This window comes from Schistocerca americana, chromosome 6, assembly GCF_021461395.2.
Source record: "Schistocerca americana isolate TAMUIC-IGC-003095 chromosome 6, iqSchAmer2.1, whole genome shotgun sequence".
In the NCBI taxonomy this organism is placed as follows: domain Eukaryota; kingdom Metazoa; phylum Arthropoda; class Insecta; order Orthoptera; family Acrididae; genus Schistocerca; species Schistocerca americana.
Window position 1 is genome coordinate 362148670 of NC_060124.1, and position 22205 is coordinate 362170874.

Consider the following 22205-nt stretch of genomic DNA (forward strand, 5'->3'; position numbering starts at 1 on the left):
AACACACTTTTGCACGATCATGCACAGCGTTCCTCCGAGCAGCGTCCGTCATCAAAGAGGGTGCTGTTTGGGATATTAAATACTCGATGAAATTCCTCATATGAAACAAATGTCTCCGATAAAGGTATCGTCTTGTAACATCCATCACGAAGTGGTGGGAGAAAGAAAGGTCATGACATGTACACTTAAACAGCAACTAAGTGACCAAGAAGGTTGAAATGAGAATTTGTATCCGTATTTTAGTTATACAATTAGTTCAAAACCGAATGAACATAACAACACATGAATCCTTGACATCACAAAGATACGTAAAACACAGTTGGATGTATCAGCGTTATATGAACTCAATTCTATACATGAATCATTGAATAAACTAAACTGAAGAAACGAGTGAAAGAACTGATTGCATATTGTTTGGGATTAAGTGACAAGAATTCGAATTTGTAACCAGTCTGGTGCCTATTGACTTCACAAAGACGCGAATCGTTTGCAACGCCACGCATATGAATACGTACTCACTTACGTAATTCATAGCAAGTTTGGCAACACAAACTACTTGAAAAGTTACCCGTGCAATGCGAGCACTTCACGAGTAATTTAATATTTTAACTGTTCATTTGGACAGTCCCTTCAGATACTCTCAATAATAAAAAAAAACTCTCACCAAGACTGCAAACCTGCAGCAGCCCCATGTAATACTAGTCAGCCTTCTACATACTGGAAGCCAGGATCAGAGTATGGGTTTAAAAATACCAATCGGCGTGATCTCTAACTGCATAAACCTGTCCTCACAGAGGCGAGGCCGCTGAGGTTGACATGCAGCTGTACGAGTTTTGTGATGTCACTTCCTATTATTTCACACTGAGGAGCCATTGCGTCGCCGAGACACAGGATGAGTTCTACAATATTTCACCAATGCGCAACGGAATGTTTAACCAGCAGCAGGCAAGAACGTTCTCTAAGTCATAAACAGAACTTCTGAGACGCCATATTTTATTTGTCGTTCTCAGTTGAAGCCCATATCTGGTGGGTTTGGTTCTACAACATACATCCTACAAATACATACTATTTCCAAGTAGCGGCACGCTGAGAATTTCGCGATAACGTGTCGTTATTGGTACGATTTGCTGTAATAACATGACGAAAAACGTCATATTGGTGCTTATACAAATTTCGTATTTAGTTAAAAAAATGGTTCTGAGCACTATGGGAGTTAACTGCTGTGGTCATCAGTCCCCTAGAACTTAGAACTACTTAAACCTAACTAACCTAAGGACATCACACACATCCATGCCTGAGGCAGGATTCGAAACTGCGACCGTAGCGGTCGCGCGGTTCCAGACTGTAGCGCCTAGAACCGCTCGGCCACTCCGGCCAGCCGTATTTAGTTATTTTCGTGTTTTAGCTCGAGTGTTATGAAAGCATGCCGTTTTTAATGCAATGCCACATTGAAGATTCATGTAAAACATGTCGTTTTTTATAGTTAAATGTCAGGTAATAATATATTGCCAATTAAAGCCTTCAGAGGATTGTAACATAAAATAGAGGACGTCTGTTAAGGAAGTTCAGTGTAACATAGTTGGTAAAGCTCGGGGTTAAGCTGCCCTCGCATGGGATGAGGCAGCTAACATCGACGTGGATGTGCGTCACATGGGTCGTGCTGGTTTACGTGATTTGCGACTGTAGCGCTCTCCAGTAGCAACTGTTGGCTGTACCTGGTTCCCAAACAGCCTAGTTCGTTTACGAAAATGGATCTGTATAAAATTACTGTGTTAGCTCTATTAAAAGGCACGTTTCATCAGTTGTCCAATGCTACTAATGATACATAAATAAAAACGTCACTATCAATGAACATATTACAAGGCAAAAAGGGAAGTTCCATGTCCACTCAGTAGAAGAACATCAGCGTATCAAAATCAGACGAACTCACTCCTGAGAGTCAACGGACTTATGCTGACATAACATCAAGTATTACAGAAATTGTTTCTTTTATTGTAGAGAGAAAATCCCACAAATTTTAGAAACCGCGAAGCTGAAAAAAATGTATTAATGCAGCAAAACACGAACCTGATACACATTGTTTCATAACCTGACCTCATTCTATCTACGCTACAATGAACTTCTGCAAAGAGTGAACTTCTCTTTTATGTTAGTCTTTTTTTTTTTCATCAGTCTTTTGATGTTTTGATGTGGCCCGCCACGAACTCCTCTACTATGCCAACCTCTTCATTTCAGAGTAACACTTGCAACCTATGTCCTTAATTATTTGCGGAATGTACTCCAATCTCTGTCTTCCTTTACAGTTTTTACTGTTTATAGTTCCCTCTAGTACCATGGAAGTCATTCCCTCATGTCTTAACAGATGTCCTAGCATCCTATTCCATCTTATTGTCATTGTTTTTCGTATGTTCCTTTCCTCTCCGATTCTGCGCAGTACCTCCTCATTCCTTACCTCATTAGTCCACCTAATTTTCAACATTCGTCTGAGGCACCACACCTCAAATACTTCGATTCTCTTCTATTCCGGTTTTCCCACAGTCCATGTTTCACTCCCATACAGGTACGTTTCAAACGTACATTCTGAGAAATATCTTCCTCAAATTATGGCCGATATTTGATACAAGTAGACTTATTTTGGCCGGGAATGCCCTTTTTGCCAGCGCTAGTCTGGTATAAATGTCCTCCTTGCTCCGTCCGTCATTGGTCATTTTGCTGCCTAGGTAGCAGAATTCCCTAACTTCATGTACTTCGTGACCATCAATCCTGATGTTAAGTTTCCCACAGTTCTCATTTCTGCTACTTCTCATTACTTTCGTCTTTCTTCGGCTTACTCTCAGTCCATACTCTGCACTCATTAAACTGCTCATTCCATTCAGCACATCATGTAGTTCTTCACTTCCTCTTAGGGCAGCAATGTCTTCAGTGAACCGTATCATTGATATCTTTTCAGTTTGAATTTTAATTCCACTCCTAAACCTTTCTTTTTTGTCTATAATTACTTCTTCGATGTTCAGACTGAATAGTATGGGCATAGGACTACATCCCTGTCTTACACCATTTTTAATCTGAGCACTTCATTCTTATTCTTCCACTCTCATTATTCCCTTTTGGTTCTTGTACATCTTGTGTTTTACCCATCCTTTCCTATAGATTACAGGCATTTTTCTACGAATTTCGAACATCTTGCACCATTTTACATTATCGATAGCTTTTTCCAGGTCGAGAAATCCTGTGAACGTGTCTTGATTTTAATTTAGTCTTGCTTACATTATCAACCGCAGCGTCAGAATTGCCTCTCTGGAAGCTTCACCTTTCCTAAAGCTATACGGATCGTCATTTAACACATCCTCAATTTTCCTTTCCGTGCTTCTCTTTATTATCTTTGTCAGGGACTTGGATGCATGAGTTATTAAGCGGATTCTGTGATAATTCTCGCACTTGTCAGCTCTTACAGTATTCGAAATAGTGTGGATGACATTTTTCCGGAAGTCAGACGGTATATCGCCAGACTCGTATATTCTACACACGAACGTGAATAGTCGTTTTTTACCGTACTAAAGACGTAGAGTGATCGAGGCATTTGAGCGGTTGAAAAACAGGCACAAGGATTTTCTTTATAAATAGGCAATCTCAGTCATGTTGCTGCATTGTTTTCTCTATTTAACGTTTACCTAATGTGCAGAGTAACGTGTATTAACGTTTGTGTGGACGAAGGATAGGACATTTCATAAGAAGAGATTATGCCATTTGCCTGATTCAGAAACGGAGGCTCGGTGAGTGACAAAACTTTAGTAATGTTAATATTTGGCTGACGAGATGGAGAGTAGTGGAAGCTTATACATTATTTAGTTCTTACCCTGAACTCTACTTAATTATGTACAAAACAACAAAATTTCACAAAAGCAAGTCCTTCTTTTGTCAGACAAGTTATGCATATTATTATTATTATTATTATTATTATTATTATTGATAGTGGCTGTAATTGTATAAATTTGTTCATAACCATAACTATTACACAGCAGTATGCCATTTCACACATTCAGGTTGATCTGAGACGAAAAATTTGTGAGCACCCAAAATGTATGCTCACGAGCCGCCACTGGTGACAGCATAATGGATTTGGTGGATTGTATCACTAAAAGGATCTACCACGCAGCTGAAGTCAGCGTAGCAAAGAATGCAGCCTGTTATTGGATGGAGCAACGAGAGCTGCTCTGCAATCAGGGGCAGGTGGGCGGCTCTTTGTACGTTCAAGTGCCTGCCAACTGCAGAAACCTTGCAGCCTTTGCAGTAGTGTGGGCAAAATGTCCGCCAAATGCTTAGAGAAAGCAAGAAGAGGTCGTGGCAACAGTTCTTGAATACCATAAACAGTTCTATTAAATGTACAGCTGTATGACAGAGCATCAACAGTATTTCTGGGAGAGGTGGAAGGTACCCAGTGGCTGCTGAAATGCAGAGTGGCACTCACCATACCAACCCATGAGACACTGCCTAGATTATGGCAGAATACTTTAACAGAGTTACCACTGCTACTAGTCAGTGGCCGCTGAGTGGTGCAGTTGGAACCCCTTCAGTTCCATCAATTATGAGGAATACCCAGTACCTTTTCCATGTGGGGGCTGGATTCTGGGTTACCTGCCGTGTGTGATATGACACCTGGTCACAGTAGATTCCATTACGTGTGTTACACTACCTCACAGGGTGAAGCAAGGTAAACCTCCTCACTCTTTTTAATTTAATTTGTGCATCAGCATGCTTTCCTGCTTCCTGGAGAGAAGTAAGTTTAATTCCACTTTCAAAACCTGGGCAGGGTCATACATGTTTTTGGAGTTATCGTAGTGCTGCCCTCACTTGGCATGTGGGGAGACCTTGAGTGTATATTCAACTACCACATTGTCTGGATTTTAGAATCCAGTCTGATCCTTGGTCGCTTTCAGTATGGATTCAGAAGACATCATTCTACCTTTGACAATCTGGCTCTCCTGGAAGCGGCTATGCAACAAGCTTTCCTCTAAAGATACCACTTAAAAGATATGTTTTTGACATCGAGAGCACCTATGATACCAGTTAGAGGCACAGAACCCTTGGACAGCTCCATGAATGGAGCTTTCAATGAAGTATTCTTGTCTTTATACGACTCTTCCCCTCGCCACATTATTTTAAATATTGAGTTTTGTCATGTCATCTCTGACCACTCTGAACAAGTAAACGTTGTTCCTCAAGGCAGTGTTTTAAGTGTGATTGTCTTTTCCATAGCTATTAGTAGTGTATCATCGATGCTTAAAAGTTCTGTCCAGTGTTCTCTGTTGTGGAAGACTTCTTGGTCTTTTTTTCTTCTCCAGTCTTGCAACAACAACAACAACTCATCTGTTGCAACTGACGATTAGAAGATTGGGAGGATGGGAAGAAGAGAGGAGTTTTAATGTATCAACCACGAATGTCCATTTTAACAGTTTATTGTATTTTTTTAACTTTCTTGCTTGAGGATGAGGGACACTGTTCACAATTTTTAAGAAACAGTGAGGAATCTTGGGCTCACATTTGATTTTAAGTTCACCTTGTTATCACGTCTTAGGGACCTGAAAATCCACTACCTAAAATCACCAAATAATTTAAAATATATTACCCACTGTTCATGGAGAACAGATTGTGTATGGATACTCCAGTCTTAAACAGCCTTTGTGTGGTCTCAGTTTGATTATGGAAGCATGGTGACCACTGGTGCCTTTAGAAATAGCCACATACCAAGTCGTTTCACTGAGGCTGATCACTCATCTTTCAACATCAGGCAGTGACTGCTCATTGTGTGACAGACCTAGAAGATATTAGCAATGCCACATGCCATTGAATGTTATTCCACTGCTCTCCACCACTGGAAAGATACGTAGGTTGGAACTTAAATAGTGGCAACACTGATGTGGAGACACTGTGCAATGGAATCTACTATTGTCGCTGACAGCACACTTTTTTGACATACCTACCTTACCTCCGAGCAAATGGACTCGCCTGTCCCACGTCACTGGCGTGCGGACAATCGAGGGAAAATCAGTCTCTTGTGAGCGAGCGGTCTAACATAACGATGTCACTATGTTTTCGAAACAGGAACAACGCAGTTGGATCAAGATTGAATGTGACAGAGGTCGTACAGCATGACAGTGTCATCAACGTCTTCATGAGGAGTGCAGGGAGTCGGTATTGCCATACAGAACAGTGGCACGTTGGGTAAAAGCCTTCAACGAAGTTTGGCAAACTGTGGCAGACGTGCATCAGGCAGGTCGTCCTAGCGTCTCTGAAGAAGTGCATGCTGTTGCCGCGTGAGTGAACAGTGATCGACGCCATACGATTCGTGATCTCGCCCACAAAACCGGATTAGCTTATAAGACTGTGCTTCGCATCCTGAAGGAACGCCAGTGCTTGTAAAAAAATTGCATCACGATGGGTTCCGCATGACTAGACGGAAATGCAGAAATGGATGCGTTGCAACGCTGCTCAGACGCGCTTGGAGCGCTGTGAGTGTGAAGAAGAGGCTTTCTTACGCCGTAGTTATGATGATTCTCGTGTGTGACTGTGATGGTGTTATCCTAACGCATTTGTTCCTCCACGGCAGACCGTCAGTGCACAGTATTACTATCTGTTTTTGGATTTTGGAGCATCACCTGCGACCAGCTTTGCGAAAGAAGCGGCGACACTTTCTGCGCAACCCACCCATCATTTTGCACGACAATGCGCGGACGCATACAGCGCCAACCGTGGCTGCTCTGTTCGGTCGATGGGACTGGGACGTACTCTACCATCCACCAAACTCCCCGGACTTAAGCCCTTGTGACTTTGATTTGATTCCGAAGATTAAGGAACCACCTCGTGGCATATGCTTCAGAACTGTTCCAGAGATTCGACAGGCAGCAGACCGCTCCATTCGCACCATCAACCGAACAGACTCTGCTAACGGTATACTACGCCTTCCATATCGCTGGCAACGGTTTCTACACAACGCTGGTAACTACTTTGAAGGACAGTAACAGGTGCAAACATGTAACTCTTTTGTATCGGTTGTGAATAAATAGTTGCCACTGTTTAAGTTCCAATATTTCAATAATTGATAGCAAGCAACGAAGCCCTGTGGGATTTGAGTGAAAGGCTACTTTTTAGAGATCGGTGTTGCTGATTTTAAAGTTTCACACACCCAGTTTGGAGCGGATCTTCACCTTGGCTCCTAAAGAGGCCCAGAATTATTTTAGATTTGATGAATTTTAAGGAAGACTGCACTCCAGATTTTACCTTTAAATCTTTATTTTCAAGAATTTAAGGTAGCCAAATAGTGTACATTGATGGCTAAAAGTAAGCTGATCCCCTTGGCTGTTCAGTCATATTTCACAGTCAAGTTAATGAGTCACCTTCCCAACAAATACAATTTCTTTACTGCAGAGCTTCTTGTAATCCTGAAGGCAATGGAGCAAAATACGTGCCTTCTGAGAAAAAAGTTTTTCATCTGCTCCCGTTCCCTTACTGCCCTACAAGCATTGCAGCAAATGTACTCACCTGGGAAAATGATCCCATTAACACTAGACAAACTACTCTTTCTTCAACAGCATGGGAAGCAGATATTTGTCTGCTGGGTACCTGGGTATATGGAAATCTGGGTAAATGAGGAAGCAGACAAAGCAGCGAAGGAGGTCTGCAGCGAACAAAACATGACACAGCGCACCATTCCCTGCTGCCTATCATTTCACTGTTGAGTCAGAGAGTTCAACTATGGGAGGAAGAGTGGCTGACCATTAAGGACATTAATCTATGGGGTGTGGAGCCAACTATCGGGAACAGCATTGTTGATGCCATACAGTTTATCATATCTTGTATCAAACTTTGATAAAAAAATACAGGAATTCAACATTAATAAATTTTTGATAGAAATACACACACACACAAAACATCAAATTATTTTTATGTTGTTACACGTCTGTGATTTTAAATAAACTGATGTAGCTTTAGTTGACACTAACAATCCTTTATTCTAACCTAAAGATCTCTAACAATGTGCTAGATCCATGGACAAATGGTCTGAACCAAAATGGAATGGTCTCTAAGCAAACTATATAGTACTTCTAACACAACTCTTCTGATCTGTAGTTTTTAGATCCTCTAAACCCACATTTGCTACTAATTTTAAAAGTGCTGCTTTACTATAAAATAAATTATGTAATACTTTAAGTATCTTTTCAATCCGAACAGACACAACACATACCTGGACTGCAAAACTGTTTATTCAAATCATACATTCCTGATATCTCCTATAGTGCTGTGCAGTGGCGGATTTAAAAATTTTGCTCCCCTTGGCACACCACATTATATGAATTCCCCCCCCCCCCCCCCGCCAAAAAAAACTGTTTTAAACAATAACTTTCACCCGATCACTTCACAATTGCCGTTTTGGGTGGGAGCGCTGTGAGCTGTTTCGTTGTTCTGAAGGACGCGTCAGCGGTCTAGTCGCACTCAATCAAAATTTAGGTTCCTGAACTGTACTTGGTGTACGGCAACGGATAAAACAAACTTAAAGCTGCATTGTACTAACACATTCTTCTGTCGGCAGACAACAGAAGCGAACACAAGAAAAATAACTTTTCTTTTATGGCCTAAAAATTCAGCAGAGCGCGTACGAGACAACGGATTTTTGTTATACATTCACTTTTAATATGCTCTTTTACACGAAACCGTTGAAAACGAAAATAAAAAAGTTGTGTTACGACCTAAAAATTGAAGCGGACGTGTCATACGTTAGAAATTAATACGTACTTTTAGATAAATGCGTTCAAAATTAAAATTAAACTGTTGTTTCACGATCTAATAACTTGAATGTGTAGCAGATAAAAAAAAAAAACTCGTTCGGTATCAATACGTGAATCTGTAGGAAAGCGTGAGAAATGAAAATGAAATAGAAATGTCGGTGCACAAACTAATAACTAAATACAGATCAACAAATACAGAACTTGATTTGCTATTACATAATTTTACAGACTAGTGTGGAAAAATCAAATTTGTTTTATAATCTAATAGTTAACGTGTAAAGCGTTAGAGTTTGTATAGCTAGATACTGCATAATAAGTGCACACAAATCTTTAATTCATGTAAGGGCTGAACAGTTTTTACTGCAGCTACTGCTCTCACCATAGCTCTTTCTGTTGTGACTTGGCAAGACAGCCAAGCCACTAGGAGGTAGCCGAAAGGCATGCGTTTAAGCTCACGCAGGCTGGCGTGAGGTCTGAAACAGGTAAAGTAATTATACTAGCAAAAACGGTACGTAGCTTCTGGAATACTAACTTTAATCCACAATTGGTGAACATCGGTCTGACGGTACATGCATCACAAGATAAATAGCAATTGATAATGGCGCCTTGCTAGGTCGTAGCAAATGACGTAGCTGAAGGCTATGCTAACTATCGTCTCGGCAAATGAGAGCGTAATTTGTCAGTGAACCATCGCTAGCAAAGTCGGCTGTACAACTGGGGCGAGTGCTAGGACGTCTCTCTGGACCTGCCGTGTGGCGGCGCTCGGTCTGCAATCACTGATAGTGGAATACGCATCAGTTGTAATCAGTGTTCGATTTGCAGGGGGGGGGGGGGGAATGGGGGGGGGATTTCCCCCCCCCCCCCTCCCCCCCCCCCTCTACATCAGACCATCCCCTCCTCTGGTTTTAGTTTATGCATCCCAACCTGGGGTGTTTATTTACCAAGCACTGGAGTAAAACTTTACATATAATTTAAATTTGTGGAGCCGAACACTGAAAGTTTTTAATAAGTTTACTATTAATATTATTAATATGTTTCAGTTTTCTATCATCAGAATAAGTACAACTTTTCACAAATGTGCCTCTACTTTTTGAATTCCCCTCCTATATCTGTACCTGTATGTAGATGATTTTGTAAATAAGCTTTACTTATAATGTACTTTTAAAGATATAACAAGGGATGGCTTTTCTGATAGTGCATACGCGTCAATAGTGAGTTTCGGCATTAACATCTATTTATAAATAGCTGTTTAACTATGCGTAACGCCACGGTCCAAGCTAGTAACATATTTAATTCTACTAACCCCCTAAGACATCCCCCCCCCACTGGTAAAAGCACAAATCGCACCCTGGTTGTAATATACTACAATATCAGTATGACTTGACAGTACAGCGCCGAGTTGCCTGGCTCATTCCAGTATTGTTTAGCGCCTTCGGTCACGTCTGCAAGTAAACGAGGCATAGTTCCGCGTTCTGCCATCGGCAATTGTAAAATAAACAATTAATACGTAGTTTTTAAATCCAATGAATGTGCTCTAAGTTATAATAAAAATCACGTTATAATCTTGAATTTTTAAAACTAATATGAATAAATAAACTTACCACACGGCAAAGTTTGTGTCTAGCTTTGACGGCAGAAAACTCGCAACATCTTCATAGTTCAGACGGTTATCAGTTAGGAGGTCGGCTTCGATGTTAAGAATGGACAAGGCGTTCAATCTCTCCTCCGACAACGCAAAACGTAGGTGCGATTTTAGTCTTTTAAGAGCCGAAAACGAGTGTTCTGCTGAACAATTTGTAAGTGCCATACATAGAAATATTCTAAGAGCAATGTCAACGTTCTGAAACTCTAACTGTAACCTCTCTTTTCGTAACAAATTATTCATTTAGACTGGTATATCACTAATCCGCGAAATGTACATATTCACCAGAGAAGGAAGTCTCTAAATCTGTGTCATATGACGCTTGGAGATTTGCTGCACGTTCAGCAATATCGTCAGGTGAACAGTTCTTAAGGTTACTGAAAACTGTGAAAGAGTTCAAGAGTGTTCTATAGCTTTCCTTCCTCCTCACTAATTCGGTATACAAGTTGCGAAGTACAGGGAGCAATGAGTCGACTCTAAATTTTTCTCTTCCAGTCAGAAAAACTTCTTCAGTCCGCTTCTTCGTCTTCATGAAGTTTGCGTTTTCTTGATCTTTTATAGCTGCTTTCATAGTCTATATCAGTCACAATCACCACGGATTTATTTTCATAATAGTCGAAGATGTCACGATAGATGCAATAAATCCTACAAGTGTTTAAGTGTTCAAATGTGTGTGAAATCTTATGGGACTTAGCTGCTAAGTTCATCAGTCCCTAAGCTTACACACTACTTAACCTAAATTATCCTAAGGACAAACACACACACCCAAGCCCGAGGGAGGACTCGAACCTCCGCCGGGACCAGCCGCACAGTCCAATCCTACAAGTGATTCATATAATTCATGCACTATTTTAGTATCAATATTTACACTTTGCAATTTCAGATATACACTATTAAATCTTTGGAGTATGTGCTTCCAACTGTCATCATGAATACTGTTTCTGGTCTGCTAAGTTGATTCAATAAAGCTGAAGCCTCATTTCGCACAAGTGGTTTTTCAACCGTTATTGGCAATATGTGTGAGGGTATTGATAACGCTCTCCCAGTTTTCATATAGACTTATACACGCTTCCTCTCTTGCTAACCAACGTATTTTGGACAAACTTTTTACTGTTTTGCTTCCTGGTTCCATGAAAGAAAGAAGTTTACCCCAGCGCTGTGTAGAAGCAGAGAAAAAATTATAAAGGTCTTGCACTACTTTGAAAAATGAACATGCTTCCTGACGACAGCTTGCAGCACAAGTGCCGACTAAATTCAAAGAATGTGCTGCACAAGGCACATAATGCACTTTCGGATTTCATTCTTTAATGCGAGCCAGCAAAACAGTGTAAGTCCTTGACATATTGCTTGTGTTGTCATATGATCGGCCTCTACAGTTAGTAATATGAATGGAATTTGTAGACAGGGCTTTTACTACGGCCTCAGCTAAGTTTTCGGACTTGTGGCCTGGGTTTGGTAAAAACAGAAGGAAACGTTCAACAGGTTCACCAATCGCCTTCACATATCATAATATGAAAGATAATTTACCAATATGTGAAATGTCTATTGCTTTATTTCACTTATGATAATTCTTTTTATTCGTTCAGAAAGAAGCTCTATTATAACATCATAGATTGTTGAAGAAAGATAACTTGTATGTTCCTGCCCTGGATTTCCATATCCTTCAATATGCTCTGCGAGAAAAGGATCAAACTCGGCTATATGTTCAAGAGACATCGTAAGTGGACCATTATATAATGAATGGAATCTTTCAACGTGTCCACGTAGGGGAAGACCATGATTTGTTAGCTACATCACCGCTGCAAACACCCTTTTCAACAAACTGCGCTATTTCATTTTTTCTGTTTCAACATATGTCTCGAAATGGTTGTCTATTGTTCCAAGTGACCTTTTTCTTGTTAAGAGAGATAACTCAGAATTTTTGTGTTCAAGTGAATCCCCAATACCATTAGTAGCAATCACGGCCTTACCTCCGAACAATATTTACATGGTGCACAAAAACAGCACCGGTGCTACAGGAGAAAATCACACAGAGTTGATTCACCATTTAAAAGTTTATGGTGAAATACCCTTTTGTTCAAATATCTGGTTTTATCGTCTAATGATCTTCTTGAATTAGAAAAATTACCGTTACAATTTTGATTAATGCCACATTGTAAGGGGATGTCGATTGTTGATTGACGCACCATTCTCCAGGATCATCACTACCGAGGTTACTTCTTTTTGTAATGCCTGACTCGACACTTAGTTTTTCGGGAAACTCTAAATAAGGAACAATTTTCTTTTCTACATTTACAACTTTTGTTTTGTCTGTATTTACTTCTTTTACAACAGCTGCAGTGCCAGAAATATCATCCGTACTACTTGATGTCGAAGTCGAACCAGAAACATTTTTTGCGAAAAATTTATCTACTCTGCCAAGCGTTTTTACAACATTGGCTTCTCGTTCTCGCCTTTCCTTCAATAATTTCCGAAATGCCGCCCCACTTAATTTTGTACGTTTGCTTTGTTTCCTGTTATTCATGTTAAGGTACTTACAAAATTGTCAACCAACAGTCAAAACAAAAGCAAAAAAATTGTAAAAGGAAAGAAAGCAACACTGTATCCACTTCCAGTCGTACTACACCACACATGAGCACAAAGCGTTTTACTTTAAACACGGCACACGAACACAAAAAGTTTTCCTTTAAATACGGTGCATCGCTGTCCAACTCGGATTACTCGACGTAGCTGTGCTATGAAAGAACGACAATGCAGAATAATTTAATTTCATTGTTGCCTGTTTCTCTGTTATTAGTGAACAGTAGAATCACACCTGCCGGCTGGAATTCGTCTCATAAAGAAAACGGGACATGGTAGTCCCTTTTTTGGCAACCGTTCCCCGCGTCGCTGGAATTTTAGCTGGGAGGCAAATAAGTTTTGAATATTCTTGACACTGCCTTTCAAATTTAAAAAGCAAATGATTTTTGCAATTTATTGCAGTGAGGTATGCTGGATCGTCTCTTATCCCACTTATTCTTAGAACATTTTAACGGTTTCTGTGGGCAGAAAGGACACGACTACAAAGCTTAAGTAGTCTCGTTGGAAGTTGGTGTGGTTCAAATGGCTCTGAGCGCTATGGGACTTAACATCTAAGGTCATCAGTCCGCTAGAACTTAGAACTACTTAAACCTAACTTACCTAAGGACATCACACACATCCATGCCCGAGGCAGGATTCGAACCTGCGACCGTAGCGGTCGCTCGGTTCCAGACTGAAGCGCCTAGAACCGCTCGGCCACAACGGCCGGCGGTGTGTTGTCATTTGTGTGAACACTACTGTTATGTCTACACGCAAGTGCACCTTTTGTTCCAACATAAAATAAAAATAACCTTTCCTCGAAGAGAAAAAGCTTAGATAAGAAGTTTAATACAAAATTTGCAATGCCACATACTATTCGATTGCACAGAGTAGGATCTTCGATATAGTGCAGGCTGCAGCACCATAAATGAGACAAACGAAAGTTGGTTTTTTCTTCTTTTTTCGCAAAAAAAGTTACTAAATAAATAAATAAATAATATTATGAGAAGGAAAGTTGCTACTCACCATATAGCAGAGATGCTGAGTCGCAGATAGTCACAACGAAAACATTTTCACACTTAAAGCTTTCGGCCAATGGCCTTTGTCAACAACAGAAGATCCCACCCATGAAGCATGAGGAGGATGTGATGTCGCCGTGTCGTATCATACGCCTTCCGTATGTCAAAAAAGCTGCCACCGATTGATTACCTGTGCGATCAACTTCCGTGGTGTTTGAGGGCCGGCGAAATCTAGGTCCTCAGCGGACACCAGAATCTCCACCTCATCCTCAAACACAGAGCTTGTAGGTTTCCGTGGGGTGGGTGCCACCGCAAGTTCCTTGGTCTTAGAGGTCTTGGTTGGTTGGTTTGTGGGGTTGAAGGGACCAGACTGCTACGGTCATCGGCCGCTTTTTCCAAAACTTCAAACACCAACACAGAATAAAACGAACAATGGAGAAGAAAACAGACGACACAGGACAAGAGAGACTTAGACACCAGACAAAAGGAATTAAAATCACACAGAGAGTGACAGTGGTTGGCCGACCATAGAGAAAAAAAAAAGGAAAAGCCAACCACCTAGAAACACACTAAAACAAATTACCCAGTCTAAAATCGTAGGCCGAAGGCCAGACTCAAAACAAAAGAATGACAAACACTCAGATTAAGTGATAAAAGCCCCCTGCCCTAATAAAACCCAAAACTAAGCCTGCCATGGCAGCGACATCTGGTAAAAGGGCAGGGAGCGCATCAGGCAGCCCAAATGTCTGCCTGAGCACAGCTAAAAGGGGACAGGCCAACAAAATGTGGACCACCGTCAACATCGCCCTGCAGTAACATAGAGGCGGGTCCTCACGGCGTAGTAAATACCTGTGCGTCAGCCGGGTGTGGCCAATGTGGAGCCGACAAAGGACAACTGAGTCCATGCGAGTGGCTCGCATGGATGACTGCCACACAGTTGTCGTCTCCTTGATAGCACGGAGTTTATATGGTGTGGTCAGATCGCGCCATTCAGCGTCCCAAAGAGCGAAAACTTCGCAGTGTAAGACTGCTCGCAAATCAGTCTCTGGGACCCCAATGTCGAGAGACGGTTTGCTGGTGGATTGTTTGGCCAGGCGGTCCATGTGTTCATAGCCGGGTATCTCAACATGGCCTGGGGTCCACACAAAGACCCAAAGACCACAGAGCGGCCCCTCTCCTGTATAGCCATCACCAGAGGAGAGCGAGGGAAACACTGGTCGATAGCTCGTAAACCGCTCAGGGAGATGCTACAGATAACGAAGAACTCACCTGAGCAGGAGCGGATATACTCTAGGGCTCAAAAGATGGCGACCAGCTTAGCAGTGCAAATGCTGCAGTCAGTCAGCAATGAGTGTTGGTCGTAATGGTCCCCTAGAGTGAGAGCATAACCGACACGACCAGCAACCATCGAACTGTCAGTGAACACAACGCCAGAGCCCTGATACGTGGCAAGGATGGAAAGAAAGCAGTGGCGGAAGGCCTGCGGAGGGAGTGAGTCCTTCGGGCCCAGTGCCAATTCAAGCCGAAGGCAACGGTGGGGCACACACCACGGGGATGTACACAGAGGGACCTGGAAAGGAGGTGGAAGAGGGAAAACCCCAAGCCTGGAGAGAAGCTCTCTGATGCGGACCGCGATCATACAATCCGACCGGGGCCGACGTTCTGGGAGATGGACGAGCGACAGCGGGAACAGAAGACGATAATTAGGTTGCCCGGGCAAGCTACAAACATACGTAGCATAAGCGGCCAGCAAACGTTGGCGCCTTAACCGCTGTGGAGGGACACCAGCCTCCACAGGTATGCCTGGTAGAGCCGTAAGAGGGTAGATCGGTCGGCGCTCCAGCTGGTGTGGCTCAAGCATCGCAGAGCATTAAGATGCCGCCAACACATCTATTTAAGCTGCTGAATATGTGGGAGCCAAGTCAACCGGACATCAAAAACCACACCCAAGAACCGATGTGTCTCCAATCACAGCAAGAAGTTCGCCAGCAATATAAAGCCATGGCTCAAGGTGAACTGTTCGTCGCTGGCATAAATGCATAACGCAGGTCTTGGCAGCTGAAAACTGGAAGCCATGCGCTACAACCCAAGACTGCTCCTTGCGGATAGCGCCCTGCAGCTGACGTTCAGCAGCTGCAATGGCAATGGAGCTATAGTAGAGGCAGAAGTCGTCAGCAAGGAAGCTGAGACAGACGTTCCCACCGCCGAGCGAGCCCATTAATTGCAATTACAATCAGGCAGACACTTAAGACAGATCCCTGTGGTACCCCATTCTCCTGAACTCGGGGGGAACTATGGGAGACCGCAATGTGCACGCGGAAGGTACGATGCGACAGAAAATTTCGTATGAAAATCGGCAGTGGACCCCGAAGACCCCAACCATGAAGAGTAGAGAGGATGTGATGTCACCATGTCGTATCGTATGCCTTCCACATATCAAAAAAGACAGCAATGAGGTGCTGACGGCAGGTAAAGGCCGTACAGATGGCTGACTCCAGGCTCACCACATTGTCGGCGGCAGAGCGGCCTTAACGGAACCCACCCTGAGACGGATCCAGAAGGCCCCAAGACTCGAGTACCCAACTCAACCGCCGGCTAACCATGCGTTCGAGCAACTTGCAAAGAACGTTGATGAGGCTAATGGGGCGGTAGCTGTCCTACAATGGGTTCTTGACAGGTTTCAAAATGGGGATAGCCACGCTTTCACGCCATTGTGACAGAAACTCACCCTCGACCAGATACGGTTGTAAAGCTCGAGGAGGCGTCACTGTCAGTCCACCGAGAGGTGTTCGAGCATCTGACAGTGTATGCGATCAGGTCCGGGAGCATGCGGCTAGGGCACTTTGGAATTCCCATTTACTGAAAGGAACATTTTAGGATTCAGGATGGCGAATGTGAAATGAAAGGCTCCGACGTTCAACCGCTCTCTCAGGGAGCAGAATGCCGGTGGGTAATTTGCAGAAGAGGTTTGCAATTATGTCAGAGTAAGTATAAAACTGCTCCATTCAGTGAAAGTGCAGGGACACTGACAGGGGTCCGATAGAGGCGCCTAATCTTGGCCCAAACCTGCGATTGAGAGATATGGAGGCCAATGGTGGATGCATACCATTCTCAGTACTGCTCCTTGTGTTGGCAAATGGTGCGGCGAGCTGGCACATGCAGCCGTTTGACGGCAACGTGGTTTTCTATGGAGGGATGTCGCTTGTGACGCTGGAGCGCCCGCCGGCGATCTTTAATCGCTTCAGCGATCTCAGGCAACCACCAAGGCACAGTCCTCCGCCGAGGGAACCCAGAAGAACGGGGAACGGCAGATTCTGCAGCAGTAACGATGCCAGTGGTGACCGAGTGAACCACTGCATCAATGGCTTCATTGGAAAGAGGCTCAATAGTAGCAATGGAGGTGAATAACTCCCATCACCTTATTCATAGCCCATCAGCTAGGACGCCCAGCTGAGTGACGCTGTGGCAGTGACAGAAAAATCAGAAAGTGGTCACTACCACACAGATCATCATACACACTCCATTGGACAGACAGTAAGAGGCTAGGGCTGCAGATCGAAAGGTCGATGGCTGAGTACGTGCCATGCGCCACACTAAAATGTGTGAAGGCACCATCATTTACAATGGAAAGGTCGAGCTGTGCCAATACATGCTCAAGGGTGCTGTCTCTACCTGTTGCCACTGATCCACCCCACAGAGGGTTATGAGTGTTGAAGTCGCCCAGTAACAGAATAAGTGGTGGGCTATCAGTGCAACCAGGACATGCCGCAGGACACCATCCGGTGGAAGATACAGACTGCACACAGTAAGAGACTGAGGCATCCACACCCGAACAGCGACAGCCTCTAAAGGTGTTTGGAGAGGGACAGACTCACTGTGAAGAGAGTGTGGGACATAGATGCAGACGACACCAGAGACCCATTTGTAGGCTGACCTTGACGCTTCCCCCCTACTGCCTCTCCTGCAGACTCGGTTCCATACCCCTCCATGGTCAATACCTCGGCCGCAGCTTAGGCTGGACCTATTGCTTGACCCTAAAGGCTAAGTCCCACCTGCGGTCCTCCGCCAAAACTTCCTCTCTGTTCTTGGTGAGTTTGGGGGCTCAGACATAATCTACACTGATGGCTCCTTGGTTGACGGTTTTGTTGGCTTTGCTTACACTTACATTGACCATACCCCCCTGCAAGTTCACGGGTAAGAATAGGCCCAGGGTGTTCCTGTCTGTCGTAAGAGGTGACTAAAAGGAGTCTCAAACGTTTTGGCCTTTTTGTGATGGTCCCCTGCTGGGTTTGACCGCCATATCACAAAATTATTCCGAAGAGCGAGCCGATTGGGGAAGGGCGCCTTACTTGGTGCATTGTGTCCATCGTGCGTTGAGACCTTTCATCAGCTTATTCGTCGTTGCACTACACTCCTGCCTACTCTCCATCTCTTGGGCATGGCTACGTTCCTGCATGCCTTTTCCGCCATGCAATGTGCAGTGCCGCTTTCTGGACTGACGACGAACATGGACTACCTGTCACCTAGCTCAGCAAGATGGCGGAAAAAACCGCTGCAGTTCCACTGGAGGATGACATTATCCATGGCCGAGAAAGGCGTGAAGTGACTGGGGAGGCAGATTACGCCTCCTGGTCACCTGCTGCCGATTGAGTACCTGTGCAGCTGCTATCCATTGTGTCTGAGGGACCGGCGAGATCCAGGTCCTCAGCAGACGCCGGAATCTCCACCTCATCCTCAGACGCAGAGCTTGAAGGTTGCAGTTGGGTGGGTGCCACAGCGAGTTCCTTGGGCTTAGAGGTCTTCTTCTTGGATTTCTCACGCTGCTCCTTGGGTTTCACTGGCTGCGAGGGCTTCACCAATTCAGTCTCTGGGATGGAGGAGGATTGCGAAGCCCTACGACCAGCTGGTTGTGTGCACTTGTGCCACTGTTGGGCGTCAGCCTTCCCGCTTGTGGAAACCTGGGAAGGGAGGGACCCAAGGGACCCCTTGCGAGTGAGAGAAGCCGAAGAAGTTGCACGCTGCTGCAGCTTAGAGGTGGGGGTGGATATCCCTGATGGGTGGGGGGTTGTTGCTCCCAAGGTAGGTGACACAGGAGCAACAGGGGGTATAGTGCCCCCTACGGGCAAGGGGGCACGTGTTGTACGGTTCACCAATCTGACTGGAAGTCGCGGAACAGATGGGGCTAACACAGTTGTTGTTGCAGCAGCATACGAGGAAGTCATTCACACAGGATGTAGTCATTCATATTTCCTCTTAGCCTCAGTATAGGTCAGTCAGTTCAGGGTCCTATATTCCATGATTTTGAGCTCTTTCTGTAAGATCCTGCAGTCTGGCGAGCAAGGTGAATGATGCTCTCCGCAGTTGACATAGATGGGAGGCAGGGCACATGGAGTGTCAGGATGTGATGGGCATCTGCAATATCGACATGTGAGGCTGGGAGCACAGCGGGAAGATATATTGTCGAACTTCAGCACTTAAAGCACTGCATCGGGGGAGGGATATAAGGCTTGACGTCACAACGGTAGACCATCACCTTGACCTTCTCCAGTAATGTATCACCCTTGAAGGCCAAGATGAAGGCACCGGTAGCAATCTGATTATCCTTTGGACTCCAATGAACGCGCCAGACGAAATAAACACCTCGGCACTCTAAACTGGTGCACAGCTCGTCATCATACTGCAAAAAATGTCCCTATTGTAAATAATACACTGGACCACATTTAAACTCTTATGGGGTGTGATGGTAACGGGAACATCCCCCAACTTGTCACAAGCAAGTAACCTTTGTGACTGGGCAGAGGATGCCGTTTTTATCAGTATTGACCCAGAGCGCATTTTGGACAAGCTATCCACCTCCCCAAACTTGTCCTGTATATGCTCTACGAAGAACTGAGGCTTTGTGGACATGAAAGACTCCCCATCAGCTCTCGTACAAACTAGGAACCGGGGTGAATAACTGTTACTGCCATCCTGAGGCTTACACTCCTCCCATGGTGTGGCCAGGGAGGGGAACGTTTTCGGATCGTATTTCTGAGCATTAAATTGAGCCTGAGAATGCTTAGAGGCTGCTGGCAGCTGACCACCAGCGAGAGATGATGTACCACATTTCATTGCGGGTCATCCACCCTGATGCCACCTACTCCGACCAAGGGTCATCCTCACGGGCGCCACCCAGCCCCAGCAAGGGCCACCTGGCAGGATGGCCATTGCTGGGAGTCCCGATGCCCCAGGGAGATAGGCATCTGCTCCTTGGCATACATGTGGAGGTAACGGTGCAGGCATCAGCAGAGCGATCCCTGTGTTGTCAGGGGGCTACAACCAACAGGGTACATGGCGGCCCCACCACAATGGACTGGCTACCGTGCTGTATATTAGGTGACAAGTAGTTCATGGTCATCGTCTGTGCAGAAAGTGGCACTGCTCATTGCATGGCACAAGGTGCACACAGAAACGTATCCATGCCCAAGAGATGGAGAGCGGGCAGGACTGCAATGCAATGACAAATAAGCTGGTGAATGGCGCAACACACGATGGGCACAATGCACCAAGTAAGGCGCCCGTCACCAACCGGCTCGCTCTTCGGAATAATTTTGAGATATGGAGGTCAAACCCTGCAGAGGACCATCACATAAGGGCCGAAATGTTTGAGACTCCTTTTAGTCGCCTCTTACAACAGACAGGTTCCCTGTGTTGTCAGGGGGCTACAACCAACAGGGTACATAGCGGCTCCACCACAACGGACTGGCTACCATGCTGGATATTAGGTGCAAGTAAGTCCGTGGTCTTCAGCTCCCCAGAAAGCGACACTGCACCATGTGTGGTGGAAATTGCACCCATTAATTTTTCCACACCCAAGAGATGGAGAATGAGCAGGACTGCAATGCAACAACAAAAAAGGTCTCAATGCACGGTGGACACAATGCTCCATGTAATGCACCCTTCCCCAATCGGCTTGCTCCCCGGAAGAATTCAGAAGTATTGAGGTCAAACCCTACAGGGGACCAGCACATAAAGGCCAAAAAGTGTGAGACTCCATTTAGTCACCTCTTATGACAGGCAGGAATACCACGGGCCTATTCTTTCCCCGGAACCCACAGTTGGAGTTACACAGATAAAGGAGAAAGCTTTTCTAAGTTCCAGCAGTGTCACACAGATAATATATTTATTTTTGAAACAACTGTATGTTTTTGCTACCAAGCTCTCAACTGCTTTGACTGTAGAAATGCTGGATCTGAAACCATAGAGCAAAGAGCTGAATATATCATTAGATTCAAAATATTGACTCATTTGTTTATGCACGCAGTATTCTATTATTTTTGATATTATGATTATAAGTGATAGGTCGATAGTTATCTGGAGTTGCTATATCTTCTTTCTTATGTACTGGTTTAACTACAGATATTTTCACACATTCTGGATAAGTACCTACATTTAATATTTTAGTGATTAGTTTAGTCAGTGGTATTACAATAATCTCTAATGATGTTTTTGTCAACAGTATGTTAAATCCTAATGTTTCTTCCTTCCTACATTGCAGTTGCTAGTAATTCAGTTGCCTGTTAGTGAATGTTCATTTATGAATTATTTATTGTATGTAGCAGCCATAATGATGTTACTTTATGTGCATATTGTGGAATAATAAAAATATATAAAGATTATGACATTCCTCACATATATTGTCTACATTTATCAAAGATTGTGAGCCACAAAAATAAAATTCTATGAGATCTGATGTGAACACTGCACAAATAGAGTATGGTTTAGTGTTTTCATATAGGGAGAGTCAATTGCTAATGTACCAATATGTTGAGACACATTATTGAAAATTACAGAACACTTTTTTCCCATTGTCTTCAGTTTTGTTAATGTTGAATGTTGATGGGGATTTCATTATGAGTGAACAGACATAACATATGAAGAACATTAAATTACAGAAAATGTTTTGAGAGATTGAGAACACTTCATTCTTTTTTTTTTTTTTTTTGCAATCTACTGGAATTATAGTGTGTTGAGTATTCATATAAAATGTTTTTTGTTTTGTAAATTTTATTCCTTTTTGTTTTGAATGGGATACTCTAAATGTGGAACATAATGCTGATTTTGCTGTGCTGCTCTGTAATGGCAAGAAACACAGTTCTACCAGTTGCAATAATTTCAGTTCACTTTCCTTCAAATGATACATTCTGGATCATATTGCTCCAT

General features: G+C 43.7%; 1 protein-coding gene across 1 annotated transcript in view; it reads left to right on the forward strand.

Moving 5' to 3' along the window:
- The window catches only part of LOC124620148, a 31991-nt gene that overhangs the window by 1115 nt on the left and 8671 nt on the right, over positions 1–22205 (forward strand). The window lies entirely within an intron of this gene.